Source organism: Protomyctophum parallelum (assembly GCF_964188405.1).
Source record: "Protomyctophum parallelum genome assembly, chromosome: 13".
Classification (NCBI taxonomy): domain Eukaryota; kingdom Metazoa; phylum Chordata; class Actinopteri; order Myctophiformes; family Myctophidae; genus Protomyctophum; species Protomyctophum parallelum.
The window spans coordinates 31,100,641-31,118,397 of record NC_139708.1 but is presented as its reverse complement, the minus strand read 5'-3'; the positions used below and the strand labels follow the sequence as shown (position 1 = coordinate 31,118,397).

General features: G+C 47.7%; 2 protein-coding genes across 2 annotated transcripts in view; one reads left to right on the top strand and one right to left on the bottom strand.

Moving 5' to 3' along the window:
* coro7 (coronin 7) overlaps positions 1–17,757 on the bottom strand; it is a 171,116-nt gene that overhangs the window by 59,079 nt on the left and 94,280 nt on the right. The window lies entirely within an intron of this gene.
* The window catches only part of vasnb (vasorin b), a 30,438-nt gene that overhangs the window by 2,159 nt on the left and 10,522 nt on the right, over positions 1–17,757 (top strand). The window contains exon 2 of the mRNA XM_083780157.1: positions 7,094–7,177. The gene's annotated coding sequence lies outside the window, so the exon portion shown is untranslated. The remainder of the gene's footprint in view (positions 1–7,093; positions 7,178–17,757) is intronic.

Genomic DNA, 17,757 nt, shown 5'->3' with positions numbered 1-17,757 from the left:
CCTCTCTGGTTACTTTTTTCGGCTACGTCGTAGCGGGGTGCAAGAGTGCTGCAGTGGGTGGTGTGACACCGTAAGGTATGCAGCAGTGGAACAAACGCAGATAACGCTATATACAACCTCAAGGTCCTGAGATGAAGATGTTCTGACTCCAAGCTGTCTGCCCGCGGCGTTGCTATCTTACCCAGCTGTCTGTGGCCAGCGTTTGTACAGAGACTTGTTGGCAGAGAGGCACTCACCCCCACGTCTTGCTGCTGACAGATAGAGGGCGAGACGACGCACATGTAATCTGATGTGAAGAACAGTGTGTGCGAGGGAATAGAGGGAATAGCCGCGAAAAGAGACAACAAATCAAATAAAAGGCTAAATGTTATCCGAGGACTGAGAGAAGACGGGAAACATGTTGTTCCATGAAGCATTACTGAAAAACGCGTGCTTCATTTCAAAACGCGAGTTGGCGCATGGCAGTGGCTTGAGTAGAAGTGTGTGTGTGTGTGTGTGTGTGTGTGTGTATGTGTGCGCCTGCGTGTGTTAAGGCAGTGCAACAGCCATACACAGTGCTTGGATTATCCCTGCCCCATCATGACCTCTCTATTCATGGAGGTGAGGCATGGTCAAGGCCTCTGCTGTTTAACACAATTAAAACAATTAAACACAGGCCTTCTGTCACTCCACTTGCTGCTTGCACAGTGCACACACACACACGCACACGCGCACACGCACACACACACACACACACACACACACACACACACACACACACACACTTACTTTCCTAAAAAAAAATCTACTTTTTCTGATTCCAAGGTAAACACAGGCAAGAGTGTCATCCTCGCCGCCTGCACTAGTACCAACATGAAGGCTTAAGGTTACAGGATTGAAGCTTTACAACCTAGTAATGATGTAACGCAACACCAGCTCCCTACAAATGAGCAGCATCCTCATATTACCCTATCGTTTGGGGCACCATTCCTTTTCGGGTTTATGATCCAGTGTAGTCTGCGGGGCGCGGGCCGGAACCCTCAAAACCAGAACATCCTTTCCCTCAAACCGGAAGAATAATGCCGTCCCAATGAAAGCTCGACTCGCACTATACGCCACATCAAGGCTTTTATTGGGAAGGAATTACTCTTACAGTTTGAGGGAAAGGATGTTCTGGTCACTGGTTTAGAGGTTTCCGGTCTGATGACTACAAAACAATGACTACAACATGACGTAGCGATGTCAGCCGCTCCCGACCGGATCACACAGCAATTTAGAAACACAGACCAGGCTTTCCTCCGAGGTGGAAAGCCTGGTGGTGACGCGAGGTTATATTACCCATCTCATGTCTGCAGCCTGGCATAATGACAATTTATATTACCCATCTCATGTCTGCAGCCTGGCATAATGACAATTCTGTTTGGCACTGCAACGTCGAAACCACCACGCAAGCAACCAGGTATGCGTTGCCAAAAGCAATGCGTTTGTCAGCCTGTAATTAATAGTTTTCCTGTGTAAATGGGGGCTGTCATTTCATTGTCAGCGCCAAATGGGCTTTAGGAGGAGAGATTTTAGAGAGGCTACACATGAGAATTTGCACGCTATGCTCTACTTCAGCTTTCATTTTAGATCTTTGAAGTTAATGTTGGATATTTCACAGACAGGTCCTCAGTGAGTGTGTGTGTGTGTGTGTGTGTGTGCACGTGTTTGTGTGGCGCGCGTGTACAGTATGTGCGCCATGTAAAACAACACTACGTTGTGAACAGCTCAGCTGTTTTCTTCTCCTCTGTGTTTAAGAGCAGAGGAGGACTTCCATGACGCAAAAGGCAGCACTGCCGTGGCCCCCGCGAACCCTCTCACTGCCAATTAGGGGCAACGTCCGAGGGATCCCACTCCTCCGCAGCGAGGGGATTAGAGGGTTAAAAGTCAGGTGCTGAGGCGAGGAGGCCTGGGGAGGGAGGAGGAGGAGGGGAGGACTCACACAGTGGGCAGGGGGAGGAGAGTTGACAGGGCAGAAAGTTGCAGTGTGTGTGTGTGTGTGCGTGTGTGTGTGTGTGTGTGTGTGTGTGTGTGTGTGTGTGTGTGTGTGTGTGTGTGTGTTTCATCTGAAAGTGAAGTCAGGGGGAGGAGAGTTGACAAGGCAGAAAGTTTCAGTGTGTGTGTGTGTTTTGTTCAAGGTCATGTGAAAGTGAAAGTCTCGCCACAGTTAGCCCTGAGCTCCGAGTATATGTGAGAGAGGAGAATAATTATTTAGCTAGAGTTTTTCGGTCTTTTTCCGACTCGAGTTGAACGCCAGTCAGGTGTTGCACAGAGGGGAATGGGGAGCGGCGGGGGCGCGCTCGCCGAGTCAGAGCGTCTTGACTCTGGCTAGGCGTCTTGAATAAAGCCCCCGGCTTCAAAGGGCCAGCCGCCAGAGCCTCTCACACACACACACACACACACACACACATCAATGCTGAGCGAGCGGTATGTGGAGGCAAACCCCAGCCCCGTTCGCCTGCCAAGCTAAATTGAAGAAGAGCTTGCCGATGCAGCCAAATGATGCGTTCAGAAGAACCACTTCAAAACCCGGCATAAATATACACGCACACGCGAAAAGGATCAGAGGACTTTTGTGGAGTGGCCACCAGCTCGTGTGTGTGTGTTTGTGTGTGTCTATGTGTGTGTGTATGTGCAGAGGACAGCAGTTATTTGGGTTTTTTTCTTCTGTGCACACACGTGCATGCTCCTTCTTGGTCAGCTATTTTGTCCGCCTTCAAAAAAGCAGATGTCCAGAGTGAAAGGCGGCGCGACAGTGAAAACAGCGACTGTTCATTTAACCCGAGGGAGGGTCTGTCTCAACCTCCTGATAGCAATCTATTTACTCTTTCATCTTCTACCCCTCCCCGTTTTTCCGCTGTCTGGAAATCCCTGGAAAATGCCAAAACACACACAAAAAAAAGAAAGAATTCCAAAAACTGTCTCCGACCAATAATCTGGCAATGGAAACGTAGCACCACAGTTAAGCACGGAGTGTTGGTTTGGGAGTGTAGAAACGGACCCTCGCGGGTCCGTCTTTTACGATCCCAGAGTTAAACAAACACTCAGGGTTTCACAGCGCAGAGCGAGAGGATGAGAGAAGAGGGCGCGCATCCCAAAAGCCACCACTAATTGGTGCGTTTCAGCGAGGTCGTAAAAAAAAGAGAAACGACTCTTAATCTAAGGTTGTAATTACCTCTGACCAGCGCTGTAATTAGGAAATGATCCTTGAACCAAAACCTTACTTGGTCTGTGTGTGCCTGGAGGGCACACCACACACGCACACGCACACACAAACACACACACACACACACACACACACGCACAAACACACACACACACAGACAGTGTTTGGACAGAGCCATCAATTAGGGAAAACAGAGGTCCCCTTGAAAAGATCGTCAAATATTTAACCATTAAGCTATTAATGACTGGCAAAAATTAAACAAGCACCTAGATGAACATTAACTTTCACCATTCTCCCAAATATCGACCAAACGATAAGACACCACTGTCGAGTGTAAGCCCTTTGTTCAGTATAAGATGTGTATGGGCATGCATGCGTGTGTGTGTGTGTGTGTGTGTGTGTGTGTGTGTGTGTGTGTGTGTGTGTGTGTGTAAAGACCGGCCTTGTCTATACTAGGGGTCAGGGGACCAGCTTGACACGACAAGTGCTGACATGCACACACTCTCTCACGTAGACATGTATTATATCACACACACACACACACACACACACACACACACACACACACACAGAACATGCTCGCAGACACGTACTGTACAGGACCACTATAGCGGGGACCCCTGCGTTGCATCTTTTAGTCACGGCTAGGAACACAAATAGTATTTGTTATCTGCTGCTGTGCTGTCCACACCATGAGAGAGAGAACGAGAGAGAGAGAACAAGCACACACACATGAGGCTTGTGCATGAGTACATGTCAGCACTCATCAGTCCAAATGTCAACCGAGCGACACAGCGGCCAACAAGTCACACAGGTTCTTGTGACCGCGCCGCGAGTCAGGACTAGTCGATGACGTACGCGAGACATCCATCCACTGCCATGCAGGAGGAGGACGACATTAAACAGGGTCCTGGTGCTGAGGAGCAACCCCAGCAAAACATCAGAGCTTCTCCATGCTTCCCACCCATGACCCATCTCACTGTGTGTAGCAGGAGCTAATTCACAAGATTAAAAGATGCAAAGCTACACAGCGTATTCATAGCTTTGTATCCGTGTAGCTGGAGTTGAAAACAGCTCAACTTTGTTGTAGCTTTGTAGCCGTCTTCGTGTCGCTGTGCTTCCATTGAGCCAAATCAACCCAACATCTCACAGAAAACACTGACTCAGTGAAAACAAACAAAACACACACACATTAACATGTCAAAAGCTGTGGTACTCCTTCCGTCCTCTTCGTCATTGACCTTCAGGCGCGGTTAAAGCGGAGAACGAGAGGATAGAAGATGATTTGCATCTATTTTGAGCGCCGGGGTTCTGTTTTTGGAAGCTAAATATTTATTGTGATATGCCAGAGACAGAGTGACCACAGGGTCAGCACACACATGACCCCTCCATCGCCCCCACCCAGAGCCCAACATAGCTACTGCACGCACACTGGCCTGACGTACGCTCAACCCGAGCATGTGTGCGCACACACACACACACACACACACACACGCACGCACACACACACACACGCACACAGGCCTTGCTGTGATTAAACCGGCTGACCTCAGTGACCTGACAGAGTGCAACGCGTTCCCACAGACAAATAAACATACTCGTGCAGACTGCAGCGAACGGAGGTCCGAAAACAGGCCACGCACGGAGCCAAACCTTAACACTGAGACGACAGGCTATTTTCAGACGTAAACAAGTGTACCGTGTGTGTGTGTGTGTGTGTGTGTGAGAGAGAGCGAGTATATTTGTTTTTGAATGCTACCTTCCATTGCTTGTGATTATGTTTAATCACGCGTGTGTGTATATATATATGTGCCAGAGGGCGAGTCAGACAGCGTACATGAGGTGACGTGTGGTCTCTCTACCTCTCTCTCTCTCTCTCTCTCTCTCTCTCTCTCTCTCTCAGGTGTTACACAACGAGGTTGGTGTAATGTGTCCTCTTTGCTAAGTATCCTTGTTCTGTTGCCTACAGCTGTACTGGCTACAGTCTGTCTGGCTGACTCACAGCGGAGGTATTGTTTGTGACGGGTGGTTGTAAAAGTATGACTGACGAACAATGCGTATAAAAAGATACCGGGCATGTCTGTATAATGCATGCACACTTCTGCACGCGTGTGTGCGTGTTGCTCGTACAGTATGTGTGGTTTAGAGAGAGAGAGAGAGAGAGAGAGAGAGCGAGAAAGAGAGGGGGAGAAAGGGGGTGGGGTCGTAGTATGTTTGTCTTGGCTAATTAGCTTGAAAACAGTTTTTACGAGCGAGCGCAATGAAATCAGAAAATGAGAAAAGCCTGTGATCAGTCTAAGATATGTGGGCTGCTCTGGCCGTCTCTCGCCAATAAAACGCCATTTCAAGTGGCTTCTTTGTTATTCGCTTTTTACCAAAAACCAAATCATATTTATGATCCCTGAACCAGGCTCAACAATAACAAACATTCAATTCCAGCTAATGGCTTGATTACGCATGGGAACACGTACGTGCACAAACACACATGCGCACACACACACACGCACGCACAGGAGGTATTGGTGCTTGTATTTTATTGGTGCAAACAGACAAAATAACATGCTACAGAAACGCGTTAGCCTTGGAGCCTCTTAGCACCCGAGGCATCTAATGGTGACACGCACATTCACAGGTGTTGTTGGCTGCTGTCAATGTTTGTATCGCAAGGCTAGTTGGTGATAACAACAAACATTCAATTATATAGAATTGAATGTTTAAGCCATAATTAAGCCATTAGCTATAGCTAATGGCTTAAACACGCACGTCGCACACGCACACGCACACGCGCACACACACACACACACACACACACACACACACCACAGTAACACAATGACGACACACCGACTGTCTCCATACCACAGACTTGTATGCAAATGTCTGCGGTCTACAGGTTTCAGGATCACATTCCAGTCTTTGTCAACAACATGCCTTGCTTAAGGGGATCCTGCCTGGTGGCTCAGCCTCACAGTACACTGACCACACACAGTACGCTGACCACACGCTCCTTCAGCGTCAAGGGGTTAGAATCCGACTCCCGTCATGTCTCACGTCTGCCAGTTTCCGTCTCTCTGCACACCATCTGAATAAATCAAATCAGTCTAACTAGAGCAATGTTTTTAAATAAATTGCCCCTAAAGATTCTCTTGGAAAAAAAGCACACTTTACTTAACCACTTTCAACCTGGCATCCCTATTTTGGTCACGTCATTGACTATAAGCTCACAACACATCGCGTGACAGCTTGTGGCTATTCTAACCACAAAATAACATCATATGATGGTTAATTTGAAATGCGATGCGTTATCATATCTCCCTGATGAGCTGTGACACCCTCTCCTCACCACAGGCCTCGCGTACAGTGTGAAGTTTGAGCTTTGAGCAAAACTACCAAGTAAATCTTGCATATCCTGCCTTCAAACTTAATATAAACATACAAGAGCACACATAGGGGTTCAACAAGCGTCGAATTGTCTCATGCCATGCTTGCTTGAGTCAGCCTCGTGCAAACACCCCCCACCCACACACACACACACACACATGGCTGACACTGTAAGACGGCGAGCTGACAGAGAGGAGAGTGGTTCGCCCGCATTCTTCCTCTCCCGCACCGTCGAGGTCTTGTTCTGACACATGGCCAGCTAGCACTCAGCACGTCCCCGCACAACGCCACGGGCCAAGCCTCTTCAAACAACTCGTCCTGTTTAGCTAGTACGGTGTGGGCAAGCGTGTGTGTGTGTGTGTACTGTACGTCTGTGAGGCCTTACAGTATGGTTATATTATACCGTACTAACCGTAGTGTGGATAAGAACTGTCAATTCTGATAGGGATGATGGGTCAATCAGAAACAGTCTGTGCACTTTTGGTTTGGCTAACGGCGACCGTTGTTGTCTTTCCTTTGTTTCTCCAGACAAAGAAGTAACCAGACCTGTACCACGAAAAGTGTTGTGTGGGAGTGGAGGCGTGACAGCTTGGTTTTTCCTTTTTCCACTGGGTGAGTAAATTACTTTAATTACGTTGATTTAATCAGAAATCTGCCGGGTTGTGATGAAAATGTACGTGGCCCGTCTCGACAGGGAAGGGGGGGGGGTCCTCATCACATCATCATAAAACAAAACAGAATTGCAAACTAATATAATTTAGATTGGAACAAGGCACTGTGTTGTATTTGCGACACATGCTGTAACAGCCAAAGCAGTCCTTTGAATGATCGCATTCAGAAACCCAAACCACACGCACTTGGCGCGTCCATATTGTGTTAACCACAGCACACTGCCTCTTCAATAGCCTCCTTTCACACAACTGTGGGTCTCTTAATAAGATGTTGACTGGGACAACAGCAAGACTTGTGCATGCAGGGTGCACGCACACACGCACGCATAGGGGCAAGGAGAGGCTATGACTTAGGAGGGAACTGTGGCATTGGCCTGAGTCCTGAGTGCTAAATGATCTACGAGAGTGTCAAAATTGACCTATTATTAGGGTACATATTTACACTGCTAGTTTACTCTCTCAGGATTTTGCCGATATCAAAAAACAGCCATGGGATGGTTCAGGTTTGTGCGTTTGCCATTGTACGTCCAAAGAGAAAATGGTCAGCCACTAGCAATAGCAAAAGTTACGAATGAATCCCATTTATGAATCCTAGATGACCACACAAAGCGATGAAATAGAACAGTCTCTCTCTCTCTCTCTCTGGAACTCCATTCGACCTTATGGACTCCAGCTGTTAATCTCACACTAACTGTCTCATTCCTGTAATTGTCGAAGCAGTCAGTCAGTGAGCAGTGTGACAGGGACTGGATAGACAAACACAACACAGACCAACAGGCCGAAACCACATCCCCAGGCCCCTGTACGCCCCTGGACGCCCCAGGGTGCATGCTGACACACTCCCTTGTTACACAGTGAAAGGGAAAGTGCGTCTGTGAGTGGACAAATTAATCCCTCAGAGTTAAATTAACAAGTCATTTTACAGGGGCTCGGATGGCCGAAAGGTTACGTAGCCGTGTACCAACATATAGGCTCTGATTGCCTGACAGCGAGTCCGGGGTTCGATTCCAGAGGCTGCTGCATAGACTCTCTCCCCCACGTTTCGAAATAAATATTTTTACAGCGGCCTACTCCTCAAGAGAGAGGGGTTGCAGACAGTAGTACTAGGGCCTGCGTTTAGGGCCATACACAGCGTGCATTCACGGCACGCACACACATTCCATATGTTAAGGAATTTGTGCCTGCTCTTTGTGCTAGCAATAAATTATTCCTTAGGTAGGGTTTAAAGCTTTAGTGTCGGCACAGACATTTCTGTGTTTCTCCCTTAATCCCCGAGTTTAGACATCAAAGCCGCGCACGCACACACGCTGCCCCTTGAAATACAACACACGCTGACATCCTGCGTGTGTTTGTTTTACATGCCTTTTTCGTGAGTTGGCTATACGTCTAACTGCCACGCCCATCCATGGCTTTGAAAACACACAAATGTGCATACACACGTGCGTGCCCACACCTGCGCGCACACACACACACACACACCCCTCAAGTTCTGTTGGCTATATGCCTAATAAGTTGCTTTAGCCCCGCTTTTCTCGTTACTGAAATAACACTGACAGTCTTCTCCATACTGTAAAGGTGAACAATAAATGTTCCAGCGCTGCAGAAGGCTCTGTGTATGAGTGAGTGCGTTTGTGTGTGTTTGTAGCCGAGCGTTAGTTATTAATGTTAATATTTCTAAGTCAAGGGTAAACACAGTAGGGCAAACAAGGATGTTCCATTCCATGACGCATGCAACGCACTCAGCCTAAATCTGTATCGCAGAATATGCCCGAGCTTAAACACAGCTGTAAGTAATAGTGAACGATCAAACACAGATACATGCACAAATGCATGCACCCCCCCACACACACACACACACAGGTGCATGCACAGGTCTACATAGTAAAATCCTCCGTTTATTTAACTGCCGAGAGTGTACAAATGTAACCAAATGGACCGGTATACGGGTCATTTGGCCACGTTTGTATCATCCCGGGTGTCATTCACTGTGAATGACTATGACATGGTGACTCACTGATAGGAGCACCATGTGGTCTCCATCCGTAGCGTGCACACACACATGCACAGAACCACGCAGGGCTTCCCCTAAACCACACCAAGGGGCCCTTCTTCTTCTCTCACTCCTCCGGATGGGTGGGCAGGAGGAGGAGGCTCCAACGCAAAGGCCCCTGTTCAATTCAGTGGCCTCTTTAAAGTGGAGAGCCCTGTAAGACACATGGACAGAGGACTGTGTGTGTGTGTGTGTGTGTCTGTGCGTGGTGTGTGCGTGCATGCTTTCACCAAAGGGATGTGCATGCCTTGTGATTACACATAAACTGATACAGGCATACAGTCTGTGTCAAGTTTATGCCAAAACAAAAATAGCCACTAAGTTGCTCTCCTCAGGGTTGTGTGTGTGTGTGTGTGTGTGTGTGTGTGTGTGTGTGTGTGTGTGTGCGCGCGCACACGCGCTGCAGGCATCGACATAGCAGCCTCTCCAAGCATATATATATAGCTTATTGTTTGGGGCATTTTCTGTCTTTTTTCGTGAATGAGCAAGACAGCACATGCAAACGGTCTGACCGCCAGCCAGGAATCGAACCAGGGACTCAGCTCTCAGGGCGTTTGCAGCCATGTGGTATGGCCCTTAACCACTGGGCTATAGGGTCCCCCCCCCCCAGGCAGATTCTGTTCCATCTGAGGAGCAGATGAAATGTACTGTATAGTAAACCATGGCACATTTTACATTGTATAGGCTATGGTTGACTTCCAGGAGCCTTTAGGAAGTTGTATAAACTGCATAATGGCGTTGAGGACATTTAGCCCATTGTGTATGTTCTGGGTACAGATGGAAAGTGTTGAGACTAGTTTGAAATGGGGGATTAAGTGGATGAATGCATGGCTGCTGATAGATGTCTTCCACTGACTGTATACGACGCTGTAGGTCTCATCTGGCTCAGTTGGAACAGGTGAATAGTAGGTTACGGTGATAATAAAAATTAATTCATTCATCATTGATTCATGACCTTGCATGAGACGATGCCGTCGTTGACAAACAGGACGTTTTATAGTGTTTGTGGAATGTCGACACTTGGCGGGAGGAAATGGCATTGTTGTAATAAAATCCATTCAGTTTTACAGACTAGATCCGAGTACAAACTTGCTCGAAAGCACCAGGGTATAAAAAGCGTCCATATCGTGGACTTTTTCCGGGGAACTAAACGGCTGTTGTGAGCTGCCTGCATGCGAACAGGGACGCTAGGGTTCATGTGCTTAACTGATTGACACGTCGAGGTGGCAAACAGGGGCATGGAGGGCAGGCATGTCAAGGCCGGGGGCGAGCTGCCAGTCAACTTGCCAAGCTCTGGCAAAAGACCAACACAGTTATTGGCTTGACAATGCATTCCTTTGTGTCACACTAATCAGCACCACAGATCTCCACCGCTAAGAGATGTCATGTTTATCTTGTGTGTGTGACTCGCACATGCTGGAGTTTTAGTGTAGCATTTTTATAGGAGTTGGCCCCGGGGGGCAGGCTGACTTGGAAAATCACAAACGGCAACTCTGACGAAAGAACGGCGCCTGAAAAACAGGTATGGACGGGGGGGCCTATTGCGGTGCAACAGGAATGAGGAAAAAAACACCAATGTTTACTTACAGACTTTTTGTAAACGACGCCATCTTCGCCGCACTTACAGCGCCACAGAGAATGCAATACTCAAAAATCAATAAATCAGCCGGGCTAATTATGGAATGTCTGTCGCAGTCCAAACTCATCTACCGCAGAGCTCGAGAGCCGCGGTGGAAGCAGTCCAAGTCAACAACAACCAATTAAAGTGTCAATCGCCAGGCGTCGAGCCAAGACACAAACAATGCCCCCCCATCCTCATCCTCGTTCTGTCTTCCCCTGCAGCGCCATAGCGATCATCCTTCACATTCTTCACTGTCACAGACCTCCTCTTAGAGAGGATGCTTTTCCAAAATGAAAAGGCCACGCTTAAGCTTACACAAATCCTTTCATTGTTCCAAGAATAGGTGCGCTTTAACCCCGGTCTTTTAACACAGAAAGGTAGAAACTCTTTTGACACATTCTGTCTGTGGTCACTAATAACACGGAGGCAGCGTCCGCGTGCAGACGGACGAGGAAGGAGGAGAGAATAGAGTGAGGGACTAGATGCAGATGGTCTGTAATATCATAATGCGCTATTTACATGAAATTTGTCATAAGACACCATATGAGTTCCGTCTCTTTTAGCGGTACAACTGTTAATCAAACTAAGTGACTATATTAATGGATTATTTATAAAGATTGGGGTTTCGTTGATATATAAATCTATATAAAATGGATGAATCAAAAGACAAATCAATATAATAATCGCAAAGATCATAATCCAGTTCCAGGCCTAGTATCTAGTGTTGGCTTAACCCATTCTGGATTTGAACCCCTTTTGGTGTTTTAACTAAGCATAATGTTATACTTTATCTATTGAAAAAATTGCAGATCTACAAGCTCATAGCGTGCCACCGAGTGGCGCGCTACGAGCTTGTAGGTCTGCTATTTTTGAAAATCGTAAAAATGCGCCACAAAGCCTAAATGGGTTAATGAACACGTTTAGTTACGGCAAGGGCCTGAAGGTTTGATGTGAGACGAACGCACGCACGGGGCAGACTGCAGGGCTGTTATGGCAGGCAGGTGAGAGACATGGCCTCATCAAATTCCTGCCATACTCTCGCCGGCCGGATGAACAGACCTGAGAAGGAAGGAGCAGAGAGGGGAGGTGGAGAGCAAAGGATTGATGATTGGCCCGTGACAGTCATTTCAGACATATTTGCGTGATGTGCTGTAATGTGTAAGAATGTTACAACACATTACAGTACATGGTTGCACGGCCTGGCCTGCCTCCTTGGCCCGGGGCGCGCTGCGGTGTCTGTGGGTTCTGTTGGTGCGTGTGCGAGCGTGACACCAATGCTGTGACACTAAATGCAGCGGGAATTTGTCTCGGCCACGCCGGGGGGTCCTGGACTGAGGCGAGGAGACATTTAAATAGGGAACTATGTGCTCGAGGAACATCGAGGCAAACCAAGACCACAGGGATAGTCATACACAGGCAGATGACTTTTGTTTGTCTTCGATGAGTGCGTGTGACAGTATTTGCTCAGTCAATGTGCCCGCCTGTATGCATACCGACTCGTATGCTGCCTCTCTTTTTGTTGACTTAAACCTTGAGCTCTGACATTGTTTTATTATTTTTGTTGACTTAAACCTTGAGCTCTGACATTGCCACTGTTCAAAAAACGAAGGCCAAAGGTACGAAAACGGCAATGGCAATTGTGGCACAATCTGTAATGTTAGCACACAACGTCTGGTTATCCCTGTGTGTGAAAGTGCAGAGAGGAAAAGGTTCAGTTGGCCTCGCCTTAATGTTTATGCAAGCGAATATCATGTCCTTCGGGACACGAGAGAGAAACATAGTTCGGTCCAATTCGGAACACATGAGGCAGGCGTATCAGGTGGAGAAGCGCGATGGAGGTCAGATGACTAGCCGGCTTGGCATTCAGAGTGGTGTGTTGGGAGTGTGCACATCATCACACCTGGCCCGTGGCTCTTTGACAGAACGGGTCCATCCTGCATGTCTTCCAACCACCGAGAGCACACTTAAAACAAACACTGCAAGCACGCACACATCACATCCATGGCACATACCTACACAGAGCACTGGAACGAAAACTCCATCAGCAAACAACACGACCTCACAGCAAGTGAATTTGTTCATTTGTTTTGCAGATTGCATTTTTGGCAAGCCGACCATGCTCTCATCCCACTGTCGACCTTGCACATTTACGTCACTCAGAATGATCTCATCGGTTGTTTGTTGATCCCTCTGCCTTCAGGTCTGGTCTCTCTCTGTCCTTCAAGCTGTAAACAGCAGCTGCAGACAGAGTGCTGGTCCGAGGGCCTAGCTAGCTGGCCTGTAGGAAGTTCTGGGTAAGCCCAACACTAGACTCAGAAACCCAGGCGTTTTTATTTCCAGGGAGAAAAAAAAAAGTCTGGGGCCAAGTCCACTTCAATTCGGCAAACATCGCTCTCTCTCTCTCTGTTGATTACTGATCGTCTGCACCTTTGTTAAATTGACGCACACACGTACACACACTCCTCTCTCTCCGTCGCCCTAATTAATTAGTCTCATGTCCTGTAGCTGTGTCTAGTTTCTCCCGGGATATCCTGCCGGGAGCTGCCTATGCCACAGAAACTAAGCATAGGTGAGTTCCAACTCAGGACGGAGGGAGGGAGGGAGGGGGTTCACAGAGAGGAGGGCCTTTTCTATGCCACTAGAGAGGCTGAGACTGATGCCAGGCAGGTCAAAGAAGGAAGCACCAACCATATGGGTGGCAGACAGCCTGAGCCACCAGGGAAGGCGCTTGGACAGCTGGAGCACCTGATCGAGGCGTATCCGTTGATAATGCAACTTATCATTACCAGGCTTGGATTACATGGAGACAGACAGACAGACAGACATTGAACATCATGATTGAGAAACGGATAAATGTCTGCGGGAGTCAATAGCGTGTTGAAACACATTGTGTTAGCATCTAGTGTGTGTGTGTGTGTGTGTGCGCGGCCGCACACATTGCGAGATCCCTGTAGAGTAGGTCTGAGACACTTGACTGTAGCGTCATGTCTGGGCGCCGTGGAAGGTGTGTGACAAATCCAGGCATTGTGCCTCATGGTTCTGGCGGACAGAGACGGGCTGTGACCGCGACCTTCAAGAGGTCGCCTGACCCTCTCTAGGTCACAGGGATCAGGGTCCAGCCGGTGACAGACCTGATCTGTCAATGTCAGGGTCAAGACAAAGACCGCGACTGTGTTGTGTTCGTGTCTATGTATGTGCACCTGCTTGTCCGCCCTCTTGTGTGCATCTTCTGAGCAAAATAAATAAAGTTGAGCGTCACTCGCTATCCTATCGGGTTCCATCAGTTAGAATTAAAAAAAAGATAATATAGAGAGGAAATGGTCCACATTTCCTTTTGGGCCACATGGTGCCTGACCTCCTCCGTGCTCAGAGGAGGCGCAGAGAGAGGCTGCGAGCAGACATCTGCTGCTTCGGGAAGCAGACTCCGGCCGCCCTGTCGGTCGCCCACCTCCTCCTGCTTCCGTTCCCCCTGCAACAGGCTCTCTCTCCCTGGGGGTGGGAGTGTGCGGGTGGCTGGGAGTGAGGCAGGGAGCCGCCGGTGCTCTTCTGCACAGGTCGCGTCGTTCAAATCAAGACACACTCCAGCAGGTTTAGGGTTTCACATTGCCCTGGAGGAGTGGAGAAAGCACCTGTTGTGGGCGGCTGGGACAAGCAAGGCTCAGGTGTGTGTGTGTGTGTGTGCGCCTGTGAAACCAAAGCTGGGTGTGTTCCAGTGTCAAACAGGGCCTGTTATCTGTGTTGTCTGGGACCAGACTTACAACAGAGGACACAGAACATTGAGCAGCAGTAGAAGCACTTATCTGGGCCTGACCTCTGACCCCCAAGTCTCTTTCTACGCCTCATTGGTCGGACTGAACTTTGTCCCTTTGGACTGATGCTATCTGATCAGATGTAGCTTGTGACAGAGGGCAGGCGAGTGATCAGGTGACATTATTCTTCGTCTGTTTGTTATTCTAGAATAATAAACACAGCGTTTAGCAAGAAATGTGACTTAACCACTTAAAGCGCACATACTTCCATCGGAGTCCCCCCAGGGGTCTATGCTATGCCGCCTCCTTTCCCCCCCTCTATGCCAATGTTTGTAGATTGCCAGCGGTCAATGGAACGCTAGGGTTCATGTGGTTACAACAGGTGGCTGTACGACTGAACCCTGGATCCCCTCCTGCAGTGCGGTTCGCCCCACATTCACCCCATAACTATATACATTAAGCTCTCTTTCATGTCCCTGTTGGCTGCAGCCACTAATGGCACCGCCATCGCACTGTCCTTATGGCCTTGCAGTCCTGAACAAAGCCATAAATCCTGAGACAAAGGGGGGGCATTTTTTTTCTTCTTTTTTGCGCCGATGCTAAGCAGCTTTGTTCGCTCATTTAAGTCCAGGACATGAGAAGCGAAAGAGACAGGACAAAAGTGAGTGAGAGAGCGAAAGAGAGAGAATTTGTATTAATTAAAGCAACAAGCGTTTGACATCAATCAGTGCAGGCAGAACTGAACCAATATGATTGTTGGAGGACCTTTTCTTGTGGTCAAACAAACATTAAAATGCAATGACCCCCTCCCCACCCTACCACTTTAAAGCACAGCAATGGCATTTGTGGCTTCCAGATGTGTATTGGCACTGATGTACATGACAGTGCTAAGGGGTCCCACTTGGGTCATGTTGTACACTCTCAGGGTTAGATTGTTAGATTTTACTGTGTAGTACAAGGAGAGTCTCTGGATCAGTTCAATGGAAACCACACTCTATTCGATATTAAGATCTGGAGTATTTTGCCCCATATTTAACCACTTAAGCCCCATTTTAGACTTTGTTGTACGACAGCGTCGCACGAAACGTGTTGTGAGCGTGTAGATGCACTGTTGGAAAGTCTATAATAACAGAGGGACACCAAGCTGAAAGGTGTCAACAAACAAAGTAAACACAAACTCTCTTTCTAAACTTAAACTGTCTATCTCTGCCTTGCCAATTGTTCCCAAACACTCGTCACCTTCAATAGGCTCTAGTATGCACACAGAATAACTGTTCCTACTTCCAGTCCTCTTCCCTACTTCTTTCACAGGTGTTACCGATTCCATTTAGTGTATAGTGGTTCTCAAACTTATTAATTTCAAGGACTCTCAGAGTGTACAAATGGTAAGGGTCCATTTGGTTCCATTTGTACACTCTCAGAATTACACCATTTGGCCATTTGGAACCCACTCAAGGACACTTTTGAGACCCACTGGTGTAGCAGAGTTTACAATGGCTACGTTTACATGAGCAGTTAAATCCCCTTTTCATTCCGAATAGAAGTTAAATCGTATTAAACGTTGTTATGTAAACACCTACAAAAACTTACATCCGAATGAAAACGCTCGATGCGATCTAAAAACCATTCCGATGTCACTGGCCGGATTACTCCGATGTTCAATGCGATTGAAAGAAAATTGGACTCATGTATACACTGCTTCGGATGTAAATTAATTCTGGTCTTTCTGAGCATGCTCATTTCCATTGCGCTCCAACTCCAAGGCGCTCATAAGCCTCATATCCAAGGCGCGCTGAGGAGTTTGCACATAGAGCGCGTTATTTCGTGCATTTTGTGTGTGTGTGTGTGTGTGTGTGTGTGTGTGTGTGTGTGTGTGTGTGTGTGTGTTCAACGGTCTCTCTCTCACACTCTCTCTCTCTCTCTCTCTCTCTCTCTCTCTCAAAAATAACGAGCGACCCGATACAATAATAATCAGTGTGTTGCGTGCCCTGGCCGTGCTGTAGATAATAAAGTAGGCTACACATAAAAACGAGATGATCACCTTCCCAGCGGAGAAGGGGAGCCGCAGCAGGTGGGGAAAAAAAGACGGTAAACATAGTATGTCCGTCCTTATCCAAGCAGCAGCCTCAAAACTACTGCGGAATGAAATGATGGGATTTCAAAGTGTCGTCTTTCGTCTGAAAGTCACAATGAATGAACTGCCTATATTTTATGTGTCCAACAGATGGCGTAGTTTCACGTGAATTAACATGTATCATGTCTTCTATCACTTCTCCATAATCACTCATTCGGAATGACCATTTCCCATGTAAACTCGTGGCAAAAAACATTACATCGGATGTATTTTATTCTGAAGTATTTATTCGGAATGATCACCCTTCATGTAAACGTAGCCACTGTTTCAGTGTTTCCAACATGCACAATAGCAGCATCCCGACTCTGTTTGACCAGAATTGAACAGAGCCTTAATTAGTATCATTCGGTAACACCTGTGAAAGAGGTAGGAAAGGGGACATTATTCTGTGTTCATAGAGCCTATCCAGGTATGTCCTGAATGCATATATTTCACAAGTAGTCCAACAGGTACGGCCGACAATTGAGCATAATACTGGTGATGCTTTTAATTAACACATACCAAAAAACCAAATACTCAACTGCATATCGCACGTACCGAATCGTTGAGGTCAGCATAGCCGACATTGTTAAACGCTTACTGTAAGTGTAACTGTGTAACACTGCTTCCGCAAACAGCTTTTTGTCTGTCCACTGTCTCTCTCCCCATCCTGCGTGTGGTTCTTTCCTGTAGTCGGCCAACCACACGCAGGAGGGCCAGCGTTTATGGGACCTCTCTGTCATGTTGAGGGATGACCCCGCTGGATTGTGGGTAACAGCACCCAGCTGTGTCCAGGATGGTGCTGAAAGCAGAGAGCGTGTGCGTGTGTGTGTGTGTGTGTGTGTGTGTGTGTGTGTGTGCGTGTGTGTGTGTGTGTGTGTGGGTGTGCGTCATTGGGCGGTGGGGCTGCTGTTTCTTCTCATAGGGACAGGGATAGAGACCCCGGGAGAGGGTTAATCTATAGCATTCATACACAGTAAAATCCTCA